The sequence below is a fragment of the Spermophilus citellus genome (assembly GCF_964194105.1).
Source record: "Spermophilus citellus genome assembly, chromosome: 2".
Lineage (NCBI taxonomy): Eukaryota > Metazoa > Chordata > Mammalia > Rodentia > Sciuridae > Spermophilus > Spermophilus citellus.
In genome coordinates, this window is record NC_138183.1 from 88,501,799 (window position 1) to 88,516,942 (window position 15,144).

Consider the following 15,144-nt stretch of genomic DNA (forward strand, 5'->3'; position numbering starts at 1 on the left):
AATCCATCATGAGCTCCCTACTACCTGGAAAATAAAGCCCAAGCTTCTTACTATGAATCATAGTCTCCTGCTACTAACTCCTAAGCCATCTTTCAAGCTCACTCTCATTATTCTCTAGATACACTACATTCCAAAGATGTTTATTGCCATCTCTAGAAACACTTTTATGTTATACTTTTCTTACCTTTTCATATTACACCCCTCATCTAGCAGAGATTATTGCTCTCTCTTCTTTAAGACTTTCCTTGAGTGTCCATGTCTATCCAATCTTATTTTCCTCTGAATTCCCATTATAATTGTTTCCACAATTCACTTGTAGCATAACTTCTCTTATCTTAGACCATTTCTCTTGTGACCACACAGGTCTAGTTCATACCCTTGTTAACTCAAACCTAGATTACAGCAATAACCAACAGATTCCTCTGCCTAACGTCTTCATCCTCAGATTTATTTTCTAGCACTGCCATATGTTATCCTTCTAGAACTGAACTTTGATTCATGACATTGAAAACTTTTCAGTCACTCTCACCAAAGTTTTACACAATGTCTAAACACTGCAAATTGTTCCTGGGCACTCTGACCAGAAGATTTTGTCCCTGAACCATATCCTCAACCAAACCAAACCAGTGAACTTAATTCTCCAAGCATGCCTCAAGCCTTCAACACATTCACAGCAAGTAGAAATTCTTCCTCTTCATTTTAGATCCATTAATTTATCCTCCTTCAAGATTCAATTAAAATTGAGTCTAACAATTTTTAATAATTTTCCCTAGTAACTTCTTTTTTATCAAATACTCTCTCAATCTTTTGTATTCCCATATAGCTTTATTACCTTCTTGATGTCATTTAGTAGATTTTATCTTGTATTATACTTACTTGTGTGCCGCAGTCTGGCTGGGCACAATTCAGGAGCCACTTGTCAAAAGAAACTAACTTTATTTTTAGAACTACAAACACCAAACAAAACAGCTCCTCAAGAAAAAACCCTCAGAGCCCAACTGCCACCACCGGCTTCCCACAAGCCTCTCACCCCCACACAACCCTCACCACCTCCCACAATCCTCCTGTTCTTGAGGCCGATTGGCTGGGTCGCGTGGGCAGAGCCAAAGAAGTCCCCCAATGAGCAGCTCCGTGGAGGAGCCAATCAGCTAGATGTTGCTGGGGCTGCTGTGAGCCAATCATCAGCTGGCAGTCTGAAGGGCAGGGAAACAGCCCAATGAACATCACTGCAGAGGAGCCAATCAGCTAGATGTTGCTGGGGCCGCTGTGAGCCAATCATCAGCTGGCAGTCTGAAGGGCAGGGAAACAGCCCAATGAAAATCACCGCAGAGGAGCCAATCAGCTAGATGTTGCTGGGGCTGCTGTGAGCCAATCATCAGCCGGCAGCTGGAAGTTTGCTGGCAGCTGGAAGTTTGCTGGGGCCGCTTTGGCTGTGGCTCTCAACACTTGTGTGCATATTTCCTCTGTTAAACAAGGTCCTTGGGGGAAAAAAAGGATCAAGCTTAATCTCATTAGTGCTCAACCTAATTTCTAGGCATGAGTATAGTTACAGTTGAACTGAATTATTGGACTATCATTTTTTCCACTAGAGCGGAAACTCATTTAGAGCAGTAGATCATATTTTATACCCCTTTCTTTTTCTCAATGATTATATTATAGCGAGATACATACATACTTACACAGATGAATACATACTTACTTTAAACTTACTTTATAGTGAAAGTTCAGAGGAAAGAAGCATTATTCACTCCTTGCTTGGGCAGGAAAAGGTGGGAAAGTCAAAGAAGGTTTTGAAGGAAATTATTTGAGCCAGGCCTTAAGAAATGAATGCAGTTTTATTAACCAAATCAAGAAGGGTAAAGGTTATGAGAAAGACACAGTGTTGGAAAATAAAGGCTCTCCTAGGGCACTAATCTCAAAGTTGTCCCACAGTCTAGGAACTGTTCACAAATATCTCAAAAGTTACTTTCAAAGTCAAAGGGAAGCCTGGCGTGATGGCACATACCTGTAATCCCAGTGGCTCAGGAGGCTGAGACAGGAGGATCTTGAGTTCAAAACCAACTTCAGCAATGTGGAGGCACTAAGCAACTCAGTGAGATCCGGTCTCTAAATAAAATACAAAATAGTGTTGGGGATGTGGCTCAGTTGTTGAATGCCCCTGAGTTCAATCCCCAGGACCAAAAAAAAAAAAAAAAAGTCAAAGAAAAGGCCCTCACAGAATCCAATAAGATCCTGGTGCAACTGCTTTTGGACTTTCCAGTCTCTAGAATCATGGACTAAATAAATGTTTTTTTCCCTTATAAATTACTCAGTTCAGATATTCTGTTTTAGCAAAAGAAAACAGACTAAGTCTATTCTCCTTTGACTTCTCTTATAATGAGGATACTACTGAAACCCTGAAACACAATCCCTAAGGCAACCATTGAATATCTTGCAGAAGTGGTAAGACTGGTCCTTCTGGAAATATATAAAAATGTGTACAACTATTTGATAAATAGACACAGGCTTAGTCTTATTTTTTGTAAAACTCCAAGACTTATGATTTCTTTTTAGTTGACGAATATATCCCAAATAGTTGTATTTGGAATATGTTTCCTAACCTTAGGAAGTTATGTACATGAAGAGGCTGTCATTATATTGTGTAAACTAAGCAAATGGACCATGCGGAAAATTAGGTGCTGAAGGCAGAGAGAAATAGTTCACAAATTTTCATAATCTATGGTATAAAGCAAATTACCTAGGAATTCCAAAGGATAATAATGCTTCTGGAAAAAAATAATGTTTATAGATATTGGATAGTTTTGTAACATTCAAGAAAGCAACCTGTTGAGGAATTTTACATGGGAAACTGAGAGATGTTTTTCAAAAAGCATTTTATTCCCACCAACCAATTTTATCAAATAATTCTTTTGACCTTTGTTCCCAAATGAGTTGAAAAGAGAAGGCAGAACAATACTGTGGCTTCTCTTAGTTGTTCTATAATCTACCAAGAATTAGGAAGGATCTGAGGTTTTTGCCTACTTACAGATTAATGGTTTCATGAAAGCTAGTAGAAGACACCAGACTCCTAAGAAACAAAGGACTTTGTTACTCACAGCAATATCAGTAGCCAATGTAACATCTTCTTGTGCCAGTTCCCATGTCCTAATTTCCATGGGGTGATGGAAAGAGGGGTAGGTGACACTTGCACATTCAGTGGGTTGCATCATAAAGGAGAAAACTCAAGCTTATGTTGAACTCAAATTTTTAATAAGTAAAATACCTTCCCTTTGCTCTGTTTTCTTCCCTCCTTTCAAGGGCTTATGCTTGCTAGACACTCTACCACTGAGCTATCCCCCATGCCCTTCCCTTTGCTCTGTAAGGATACACTATATCTTCTGTTCAGTATACAAATATCCTTCAAAAAATAATCTACAACAAAGGCACTATACTAAATATTTTGCCTTTATTGCTGCTCTAGGAAATTAGCACAAATTTAGTGGATTAAAATAGCACAGGTTTATTATCCTGTGATTCTGAAAGTCAGAAGTCCAAAATGAGTCATAAAGGACTAAAATCAAAGGCCGTTCCTTCTGGAAAGTCAAAGGGCAACTCTATCCCTTGCTTTTTCCATCTTTTAGAGACTGCCTAAATTCCTTGGCTTGTGACCACATCACTCCAACCCCTACCTCCACTTTCACTCTAACCCTTTACCTCAATCTTTTCTTCATAAAGAATTTTTGTGATGGACTGGGGTTGTAGCTCAGTGATAAAGCTTGCCTAGCATGTGTGAGGCACTGTGTTCAATCCTCGGCACCACATATATAAATAAAGGTCCATTGACAACTAAAAAATATATATATTAAAAAAAGAATTTTTGTGATGATAGTGGGTCTACCCCAATAATACAAGATAATCTCTCCATCTCAAGATTCTTTTTTTTTTCTTTTTCTTTTTTTTTGTAGTTGTAAATGGACAGAATGCCTTTATCTTATTTGTTTATTTTTATGTGGTGCTAAGGATTGAACCCAATGCTTCACACATGCTAGGAAAGCACTCTGCCACTAAGCTACAGCCCCAGCCCCATATCTCAAGATTCTTAATCACATCTGCAGAGTCCCTTTTGCATGTAACATACATATTCAAAGATTCTGTGGATTACAGAATGTGAACATCTTTGGGGAGCTTTTTTTCTGCCTACCACAGACAGTTGATGCCTGTATTCATAAGGTGCAGAATCATGAGAAACCCATAAAGAATTGTCTTCCAGGGCCTGGGGATGTTGCTCAAGTGGTAGCGCACTCGCCTAGCATGCGTGAGGCACTGGGTTTGATTCTCAGCACCACATAAAAAAAAATAAAGATTCATTCCACCTAAAACTAAAAAATAAATATTTTTTAAAAAAGAAATTTCTTCCAGTAATATTCACCCCCTTTGTTTCTAAACTCTCTTGATTTCTGGAAAATTTTCCCATGAGGGTGGCATGCTGCTGGTTACTCTGACAACCAGAGGCTGGAACCAAATCCATTCAGTTTGTTTCATACAGCATTAATAAGGTTACTGTCCACAAAACTCCATTAGCAGGATAAGGCCAAACTACATTATTAATCCCCATGCTTCCCAGGGTTCCAGATCCAATCAACTAAACAAATCCCATAAACCACCAGGGTTTACTTTGGCTGCTTCACAGATATTGTTTCTGTATTGACTTTTCCACTTGATTCAAAACATTAATCTAAATACAGCAGTATGGATTAGTATCTGCACCCACTTTGTCATGGCCTGTAAAGAGAAAATCTAGGGCAATTATATCAATCCTGACAACTCTAAAAAGTGAGTTGACTCTGACTTGAATTCCCTTCAGGGCCAACATGATGTCACTGATCATTTTGGTTAAAGTAGGGACAAGTTTTATTCTACCTCTTCAAATTGGATGGTTCACATTGTAGGAATAATTGGCATAAGATGCACACAAATAGCAACTCAGTTATCCCTCTGAGGCAAATAATTCAGAGTTGCCTCACTTTGCAGAGTTCTCAGTTGTCAAAGGGCTATATGATCTATTGGTGGTGTTTCTTTAAATACTGAAGCTCTCTTATAACTACAAGAGTTGGGCCAATCCCTGTTGTTTTCAATGGGCCTCTTATTAAGGTTAAGGAGAATGGCAGTCTGCTTTCATCATAGCTCTATGACAGGATTTGGCAGACCAGAAATTAAATTTGAGAGTATTCTACTTCATGAGGAAAGACACAGGGATAACTCTGGAAGACAAGATTGTTAATACTTCTCTCTTTCCTATGTTTTCCATGGTCTAAGATGTTCCTTTATCTAGTGCAGGGTTATTTCATCTATCTCCAACAACAACAAAAAATTAACTGTCTTCCCATTCCAGTAGCTACAACTTCCCTTTTCCTCTCCTTTCCCTTAATTTTCTTCTATGTACATCCAGACTTTTTTTTCCAGAAAACTAAGGTACAAAACATATGAGAGTATTTTTCTAATACTTTTGGAGATCCATCATGTCTCTCATTTTTGTCCATATGGCCACTATTTAAAAACTCAGAGAACAATGTTCTTAACCACATGGTAATTATCCTTATTAACTGGGACCATGTTAATTCGATAAGATCCAAGCAAGTGAACCAGAATTAAGTTTAAATCGTTTAGGCCTCCTTTGGCTGGGCTGCCACTCAGAGGGTGTACCAACCAAGCTAACCTACCACGGCAGTCAACAACCAGTGTCTCATTGGGAGTTCTTCCTGCCCAGAGGGTATAAGCCACCTTAAAACTTAAAATCTCAAACTAGTGAATAACAAAACAGAAATACTCAGAAATATATTTACAAAATATGAAGCCCCTGATAGATCTAGTCCATATGGATTCTAGAACTAGACAAAGAAAAAAAAATGGCTCCAGTGGTTTATTTAAGGGGGTACATCAAAGGCAGGGATAAGGTTTCAAGGGCAAAGTCTAACTATGTGATGTCTTGGGTTCAGCAGGTTGATTAACATCTTGGCAGGTCACACCCATCTCAGGTGTTGTGTGGGATTTTTGGTAGAGCTTGAAGGGGAAGTTCACTTGTATCAGGTGGTTAATCCCTGTGGGGGGGGGTGCCACAGGAAATTCCCAATGCCAGAGTTATCCCTTCACTAGGCTATTATGCACAACAGTCCACACGCAGCCCACGGATAGCTCGCGACACTAACCTGCAATTGCCATAAGGGAAAAGAAAGAAGCATAATGCCCAGGAATTTCAAAGTAGGCTTATAAGTTCCCACCCCACATCTTTTATCCTTATCATTACCTAGGAGTTATCCAAGAGATGATCCCTTTCTAGAGATGGCCACTTTTGTTGACCAAAATACCTAGTACTAAAGTATGTGGGCTAGGAAGAGGTGAGGGAGGTAGCATGAGAGATCTTTTTAAGTTGATTTTTTGAGATAACTTCCAGTGCTCAACAATACCAGATGCCCTTGGATAGGAGGGAGCATGGAAGCTTCATTAAATACCTTATTAGTCCATTGTTGAGTGAGTTTTGCAATAAAAGGTACACTATTGTCAGATTGCAAATGACTCAGAAAGTTAAAAAAAAAAAACAGATTAGTTTCAAAGGCCACAAAGGTGCGGCTAGATTAGCTGATTGAACTGGACCAGTAATATCATAAGCTTAAAAATTGTCAACAACTGAAGGTACAACTAATATCCCTGAGAGGAGGTCAGATGTCTAATGTTATATCAGGAGCACAGTGTTATTCTCTAGAATGTATCAACTTTCATCAGGAGTCATAAGGTTAGCATGCAAGAGTCTGCCTTTGCACCAGATACCTAGATTACTCTGTGCCTAGTCTATGAGGATGGATATGTATGGTGTCTATCCAGTGATGCATACAGGCAGCAAGGTGTCCATCAGGTCAGTGCAGACTTTATCAATAGTTTGACACCAATCAGTCTCATCAGAAGAATGGGCTCTTACCCATCAGAGGAATGAACATCTACATGAGAGACTTGGGTGGTTGGGATGGCTATCATAATTTGTTTTCACAATTCATATGCCCAAAAGGAGTATTTTCTTTTTAATATTTATTTTTTAGTTGTAGTTGAACACAATATCTTTATTTATTTTTATGGGGTGCTCAGGATTGAACCCAGGGCCTAGCGCGTGCTAGGCAAGCACTCTACAGCTGAGCCCCAGGCCCAGCCCAGAAGTATTTTCAATCTGTCAGTTTTCCAAGTGTAGACCTCCGTATGTAGGTTTATAAGCCCCTATCATACTCCTTTGTCTTTATCATTATCTTGGAGTTGGTCAAGAGGAGATGACCCTTTTAAGGGGAAAGTCACACTCAGTGACCAATGTACCTAGCACCAAAGTGTGTGCAGAGGAAGTTAGGAAGGTAGGCCACTGGCAACAGCCCAAAAGTCAGAACAAATATAATAAGGTTCATCAAGAGGACTTGCTCAGAAAAAATCAGACTACTGAATATTTTGGGTTCTATATAGTGTACACTGAAACTAAATAGCCATAACAGCTCAGAGAACTTCTATCAGGTTCCAATTTAGCCAGACTGTCAGTGAATGAGGCCCAGGGATTTAGGGAAATTGTGGATTGAGGATCCCATTGAGCCAGCAACTTTGCACCAGACAGAAAAGCTAGCAGGAGGCCCCTAGAAGGATAAATGCCACTTTTTAGTATAAAGCTGAGATGCCTCTAGGTCAGAATAGTGGCATTCTCAAACATACTGTTTCCATTTGATGTGTAAAACTTATTGAGCCCTTCTCACCTTATTAGTCATTCGGTCCATGTTGATATACCCCAAAATGGGAATATCAGGTAGAGAATCAGAATCTTGTATCAGTCAAATACTGAGTTTCTACAGGAGCCCAATAACAAATTAATAGCTGCTTTTCAAAGTGTGTGTGCGTATGGTAGCTGTGGTAACCTCCAGGGGCACCTCCAAATGGAGGCTGCCTTGCCTTATCAGAGATTTCAATCAGCAAAATCATTAGTCATGTAAATTTATAGCTCAGTGGTGGTGTCATTAGAATTGTGGAGGCTCATAGACATTAGAACTTCTATATGCAGCATTTTCCCAGTCAGGAGAATCTCTTCTAATACTTATAGAATGGGGGAATACAAGCATGTAACAAACACCGATTTCTACTCTACATTCAGATATAAAAGCAATAATATCCTGAAGTGGCCCAGATGGGGGGGCTCCCCCTGAGGTCATAATTGCACTCTTTCCCCAGATGAACTCTGCCCAAAGCATTACTTGAAGCAGATGCCTATGGTTCTCATGGGGGACATAGTGACTTTGGTACCTATACCCAACAGAGCCATAGAAGTTTGATTTCCTCTTCTCCTCCAAGTTCCCCTGCATACCTGACAAAGATAGCATTTGGCATCCCTTGGTGACAAGGATGCATTGTTCCCTCCCCCAATCATCTATTCCTTTAATCAGTTTGAGGTAGAGGGAGAGACAGGGATTAAGGGGTACAGGATAGAATTCAGTAAGCAAAGTGCATTTGCTGAGTTTTAAACTATGCTGTCGGTAACTGCAGCCCAATCCAATAAATGTCCAATGTTTTCAGTCAGCACAACACCCTATATAAGATAGCAAAAATCTTCATTTGCCTACACTATATCAGCTTTAGGAACTGACATCCACAGCCACATTTTCCAACTGTGTTTGGGTTTTGTGACCTTTGGCTGACTTGAGGTTGGCTCACATGGCAGTGTTCTTTTTGAGGAATCCACCTGAATCTGGAATATTTGCTTTATTTATTAATATTTATTAAAATATTAATTCTTACACTCAACATTAATAGTAGGGGAAGTATTCTGAGATGGCAGGGCTGATTGCAAGAATTTTTAGATTTCTTTAGGTTTCTTTCTCATTCATGGAGTAACCTCATTAGCATCATAAACCCAACCTAGACTAATAAGAGCCTTAATGCTAATCTAAATGCTTCCTTGGGCTTCCCAGGGAATAAGTCTATCTCAGGAAAATCTTACATTAGTCAAAGCTCTTAATAGCAGTTCAGACAAACTGGAAAACAAAAACAAGATATTTTACTATGGTCCCCAGATGGATCTAAGATTAGTAAAATAGACAAAGAAAGGGCTGAGCTGTACTGCAGCCTAGCTGTTGCAGTTATTAACAAGCTTTGTACACCTTTCCTCTCTTCTCCCAAGCAAACAAGCCAGTTATAAAAATTTGCCTAGTTTTTGCCCATGACTGTTTCAAATTTTCTTTTCATATTCAATGTAGGTGCATGTTTTTTTGAGGCAAATACTCAGTCCTCATTTACAATGAGGTGACCCTAAAACTGACAAGTTGACAAGTTGTGTCAACAATGAGGACACATTTGTATAACTGTCATTGAACCTATTTCCCAACATTAGTTGTCCAGCAATCAGCTTTTCATTGAACAGGCAATATAATGGAGAATTGTATATAGCCTCATTGATCATACAGGTTAATCATTAGGCTCCTACAGATTTCCCAATGATTGCCATAGATTTCCCCAAAATACTATTAACCAGGTCACAAGACCCTTATCTTTCCTTTGCCAAAAATCCTATCTCTTCCAGGATACCATCTCTGACACCCAAACTGTCAAGAACTGTAAGGATCTGAGATTTTATTCTCTTATAAGCTAACATGTTACTCTGCCATAGCGTTGTGGATGTGGACAGAAGACAAGACTACTAGGTCAGAGACAAAGGGCTTTATTACTCACTGAGATAGTAGGCTGAGTATCAGCATTTTTGTGTGCCAGTTCCTCAAGGCCCAATTACCAGAAGACAGCTCAAGGAAGATCAGGTATAATCTGGACAAGTACAGGTTTGAGTTACAAAAAAGGAACTGTGATCTCAGGGAACCCAACTCTTTTATAATAGGTAACAAACCTGCCTGCCCTAAAACACACTGTTTTAGGACTATTTTAAACTTTACCTGGCATGCAATCTCGGTTGCAACATATTTAGATTCATATGTAAATTAATCTGATAATCTGTTAATTACTGTTGCAATTAAACTTCAATTATGATAGAACATTTTGTGTGTGTGTGTGTGTGTGTGTGTGTGTGTGCATGTATGCATGCTGGGGATTGAGACCAAGACACTGTACATGCTAGGCACACATTCTACCACCGAGTTACAGTCCCAGTACCTGTATATGGAAATTTGAATTTCATATAATTTTTATGTTATCTCCAGGAGGCTCACCTCATGGGCAAAGACATCCACAGAATGAAGGTGAAAGGATGGGAAAAAACATATCACTCATATGGATCATGTAAACAAGAAGGGTTTTCCATCCTAACATCAGATAAAGTGGACATCAAGCCAAAGTTAATCAGAAAATACAAAGAAGGACATTGCATACTGCTTAAGGGAATTATACATTAGCAAGACATAACAATCATAAATATTTATGCCCCAAACAATGGAGCATCTGAGTACATCAAACTCTTCTCCATTTGAAGAATCAAAGAGACCACAATAATATAGGGTGACTTTAACACACCTCTCTCACTACTGGATAGATATTCCAAACAAAAACTAAAAAAGAAACTGTAGAACTAAATAATAATTCAATCAATAATTTAGACTTACTTGCCATATATAAAATATTTCATCCATTGAAAAATGAATATCCTTTCTTCTCAGCAGCACACAGATCCTTCTCTAAAATAGACTATATACTATGCCACAAAGCAACTCTTAGCAAATACAAAAAAAGAACTAATACCCTGCATTCTATCAGATCATAATGGGATGAAATTAGAAATCAACAATAAAATAAAAGATTGAAGCTACTTTAATATCTGGAGACTAAATAATATACTATTTAATGATGAATGGATAGTAGAAGAAATCTGGGATGAAATAAAAAATGCTAAGACATAAATAAGAACACTGATACAACGTATCAAAATCTATAGAACACTATGAAAGCAATACTAAAGGAAACTTCATTGCATTGAGCTTATTCATTAAAAGAATAGAAAGTCAATGAATAAATGACCTAACATTACATCTCAAAGTCCTAGAAAAAAGAGGAACAACACAAAAGCAGTAGAAGAAAAGAAATGATTAAAATCAGAGCTGAAATCAATGAAATTGAAACAAAAGAAACAATTTAAAAAATTGACGAAACAAAAACAAAATAAATAAAATTAATAAACTCCTAGTCATACTAACAAAGAGAAGAGAAAGAAAACTCAAATTACTAAAATTTGTGATGGAAAAGGAAATACCATGACAGACACTACTGAAATACAGACCATAATTAGAAACTATTTTGAAAATTTATACTCCAATAAAATAGAAAATGTTGAAAACATCAACAAATTTCTAGAGACAAATTATCTATCCAAACTGAATCAGGAGGACATACACAATTTAAACAAATCAATTTCAAGCAATGAAATAGAAGACACCATGAAAAGCCTACCAATCAAAAAAGCCCAGGACCAGATGGATTCTCAGCTGAGTTCTACAAGACCTTCATAGAAGAATTAACACAAATACTCCTCAAATTATTTCATAAGTAGAAAAGGAGGGACCCTTCCCAAACTCTTTCTATGAGGCAAGTATCATCTTGATACCAAAACCAGACAAAGACACATCAGGAAAGGAAACTTCAGGCCAATATCCCTGATGAACATAGATGCAAAAATCCTTAATAAAATTCTGGCAAATCAAATCACTTCAATGGACTTAAAAATAAGAATTATATGATAAAAAAAGAACCATATGATTATCTCAATTGATGCAGAAAAAGCATTTGACAAAATACAGCAACGCTTCATGTTCAAAACACTAGAAAAACTAGGGGATAGTAGGAACTAACCTCAACGTTGTAGAAGCTATCTTTGCTAAACCCAAAGCCAACATTATTCTAAATGAAAAAAAAATTAAAAGCATTCAACTCTAAAAACTGGGACAAGACAAGGATTGCCTCTCACTATTTCTATTCAATATCATTCTTGAAACTCTGGAAAGAGAAATTAGACAGGAGAAAGAAACTAAATGGATATGAATAGAAAAAGAAGAACTCAAACCATTACTATTTGCTGATGACATGATTGTATATCTGGAATATCTAAAACATTTCAGCAGAAAACTTCTAGAACTAATAAATAAAACAAACACCCATTAAATCAAAAGCATTCCTATACACCACTGATGAATCTACTGAAAGAGAATTCTATTAGGAAAACTACCCCATTCACAATAGCTTCAAAAAAATGAAAGGAAAAAAAACCTTGGGAATCAATCTAACAAAAGAGTAAAAGACCTCTATGATGAAGACTACAGAACACTAAAGCAAGAAATTGAAGAAAGAGGAGATCCAACATGGCGGCGGACGGGGAGGCAACGCTTTCAGTACCTCCTCAATAAGGGGGTCAGAGAGACACATTGATACGCTTAGATTCTACCTGCTGAGAAACTCCTAGCAAAATTCCACTGAAGAGAGACCGGCCAGGAATTAGAAGGATTTTTGGAGGTGACAGTTTGCCCCAGACAAGTGAATCTCTGCCACATGGCACAGAGGTCCAGACCCGCCAGCCGCTGCCCGCCCGCGCGACTCAGCGACCATCGGCCGCCCACCCACGGCCCCCACGACTGAGCAGCTAGCCTCCAAGGCGCAGCTCAGCAGGAGCGGCGCAGGGACTCTAGGAAGAGGTCTCTAGCCAAGCCTTCATGAAATAGCGAACCGGGAACGGAAACCAACCAGAGATAGACCAGTCCCACCCCTCCATTTGGACACTCCAGCAAGGAGCCTGGGGCCCACCATAACAGAGAGGTGACGTCACCGGAGTTGGGTCGACGGAATTCCTTCCCAGCAGAATCCACTTTAGCAGGTGTGTGACTCCCACCCCCTCCAGATACAAGCAGCCGGGAAACCTCCGGAATCTCTCCAGGGGCATGTCTGTAGGGAAGCAGAGGGGATTCCCAATCCCCAACTCCCCTTACCACCAGCAGTGACACCCAAGGTCTTAGCCACCAGTTTCTGGGGGCGTGCCCATCAAAGGGGTCCGGAAAAATTAAACTGTTGGATCCCAGATCACCGCTCCACAGCACAGGGGCTTAGATGAATGACAGAGAGAGTGCTCAGTCCTTCGGGAAATAGGACACGTGGTGGGGCTGCAAGTGTAACCAGATCCTTGGGGACCTCCTCTGGTGAACAGGACCTGGGTGGCTGGCAGGAGGAAGGGGGGGAGGGGACGGAGAAGTGAAACGGCTCTGGACTAACAGGACTGAGAGACTCCCAGGAGCCACCTTACAAGTATTGCTGTTGGCACATAGAGGGCAGAAGCTCGGCTCGCAGGGCACAGCTCTGCCTACTGGAAGAGAAGAAAATGGATCTCTAAGACCTCAATTTTTTTCTCTCTTTTTTCTTTTCTCCCCTTTTCCTTCTTTCTTTCTTTTCCATTTCAAGCTTTATTGTTCTTTCCATTCTCCTCTAATCTATCTATCTCTCTCTCCTTCTTTCTTTTTAAGAGCATCTTCCTTCTCCTATCCCCCAACTTTCATCCCTAGCATTATGTCTTCCATTAAGTGTAATTGTCTAAATGCAAATAGGTGAATGTTTCGAGGCCATCTATAAGGCTCCTAAATACCTAGCTACTACCAAACACCCTGATCCAATTGCCTGTTAATATCCCCCTTCAGTAGAGCAATATTCCAAAGTAGCCAAGACATACTAACCCTCATACCATCATAGCACCTAACCTAAACATAAAGTCCTAAGACCAAACAACAGATCACTATATGCATACAGAATTCGGAAGCCTTTTATGAATTGAATGAATCAGCTTTAAAGTACAATAAAGCCCAACATTTCTAGGCATAGTCTCCCACCACAAAGGAGAGAACACAGAGATATACAAAACCAAAACAAATTTATAGGAGAAAACAGAAACACAGCAGTTAAACAGAGTTGGAAGTAACGTGAACAACATGAAAAAACAAGGGAAAAAAGGATTACAAGTAATGCAGGACAACCTAAATCTACAGGAGAACCTAGAGGCATCAGAAACATGGACAGAGAAAGAACTCAAGGCATACCTTACTCAGATGGAATGGAATCTTAGAGAAGTCATGAGACAGAAAGTCAAAACAATGAAAGAACACTTTGAAAATGAACTGCATAAGCAAATTCAAATTGCAAAGAAGGAACTCTCCCAGGAGATTGAGATCCTAAAAAAAAGTCAAACAGTAATCCTAGAAATGCAGGAAACCATAAACCAAATTAAAAACTCAAACGAGAATATTACAAATAGACTAGATCAAGTAGAAGCCAGAACATCAGATAATGAAGACAAAGTTTATAAACTTGAAAAGAATATAGTCAACACAGAAAGGATGCTTAAAATTCACGAGCAATCTATCCAAGAGATATGGGATGTCATAAAAAAAACCAAACGTGAGAGTCATTGGGTTAGAAGAAGGCATAGAGGTTCAAACCAAAGGAATGAACAATCTATTGAATGAAATAATCCTAGAAAACTTCCCAGATATGAAAGATGGAATGGATTGCCAAATCCTGGAAGCCTACAGGACCCCAAACATTCAAAACCATAATAGACCAACTCCAAGACACATAATTATGAAGATATCCAACATACTGAACAAGGAGAGAATATTAAAAGCTACGAGAGAAAGGAGGCAGATTACATTCAGGGGTAAACCAATTAGGTTAACGGCTGATTTTTCATCACAGACTTTGAAAGTGAGAAAATCCTGGAACAACGTATTTCAAACGCTGAAAAATAATGTATTCCAACCAAGAATACTGTATCCAGCAAAATTAAGCTTCAGATTTGACAATGAAATTAAAATATTTCACGATAAACAAAAGCTAAAAGAATTCACAGCCAGAAAACCAGCACTGCAAAGCATTTTGAGCAAAACACTACAAGAAGAGGAATTGAAAAATAGCACCCAAAACTAACAGTGGGAGGTATCTCAGTAAAGGGGGAGAAAAATAACCAAAGAAGAAAAACTAGCCAAACTAAAATAAATAAACATGACTGGAAGTACAAACCATATTTCAATTGTAACCTTAAATGTTAATGGCTTAAATTCACCAATCAAGAGACATAGGCTAGTAACCTGGATTAAAAAAACAAATCCAACAATATGCTGCCTT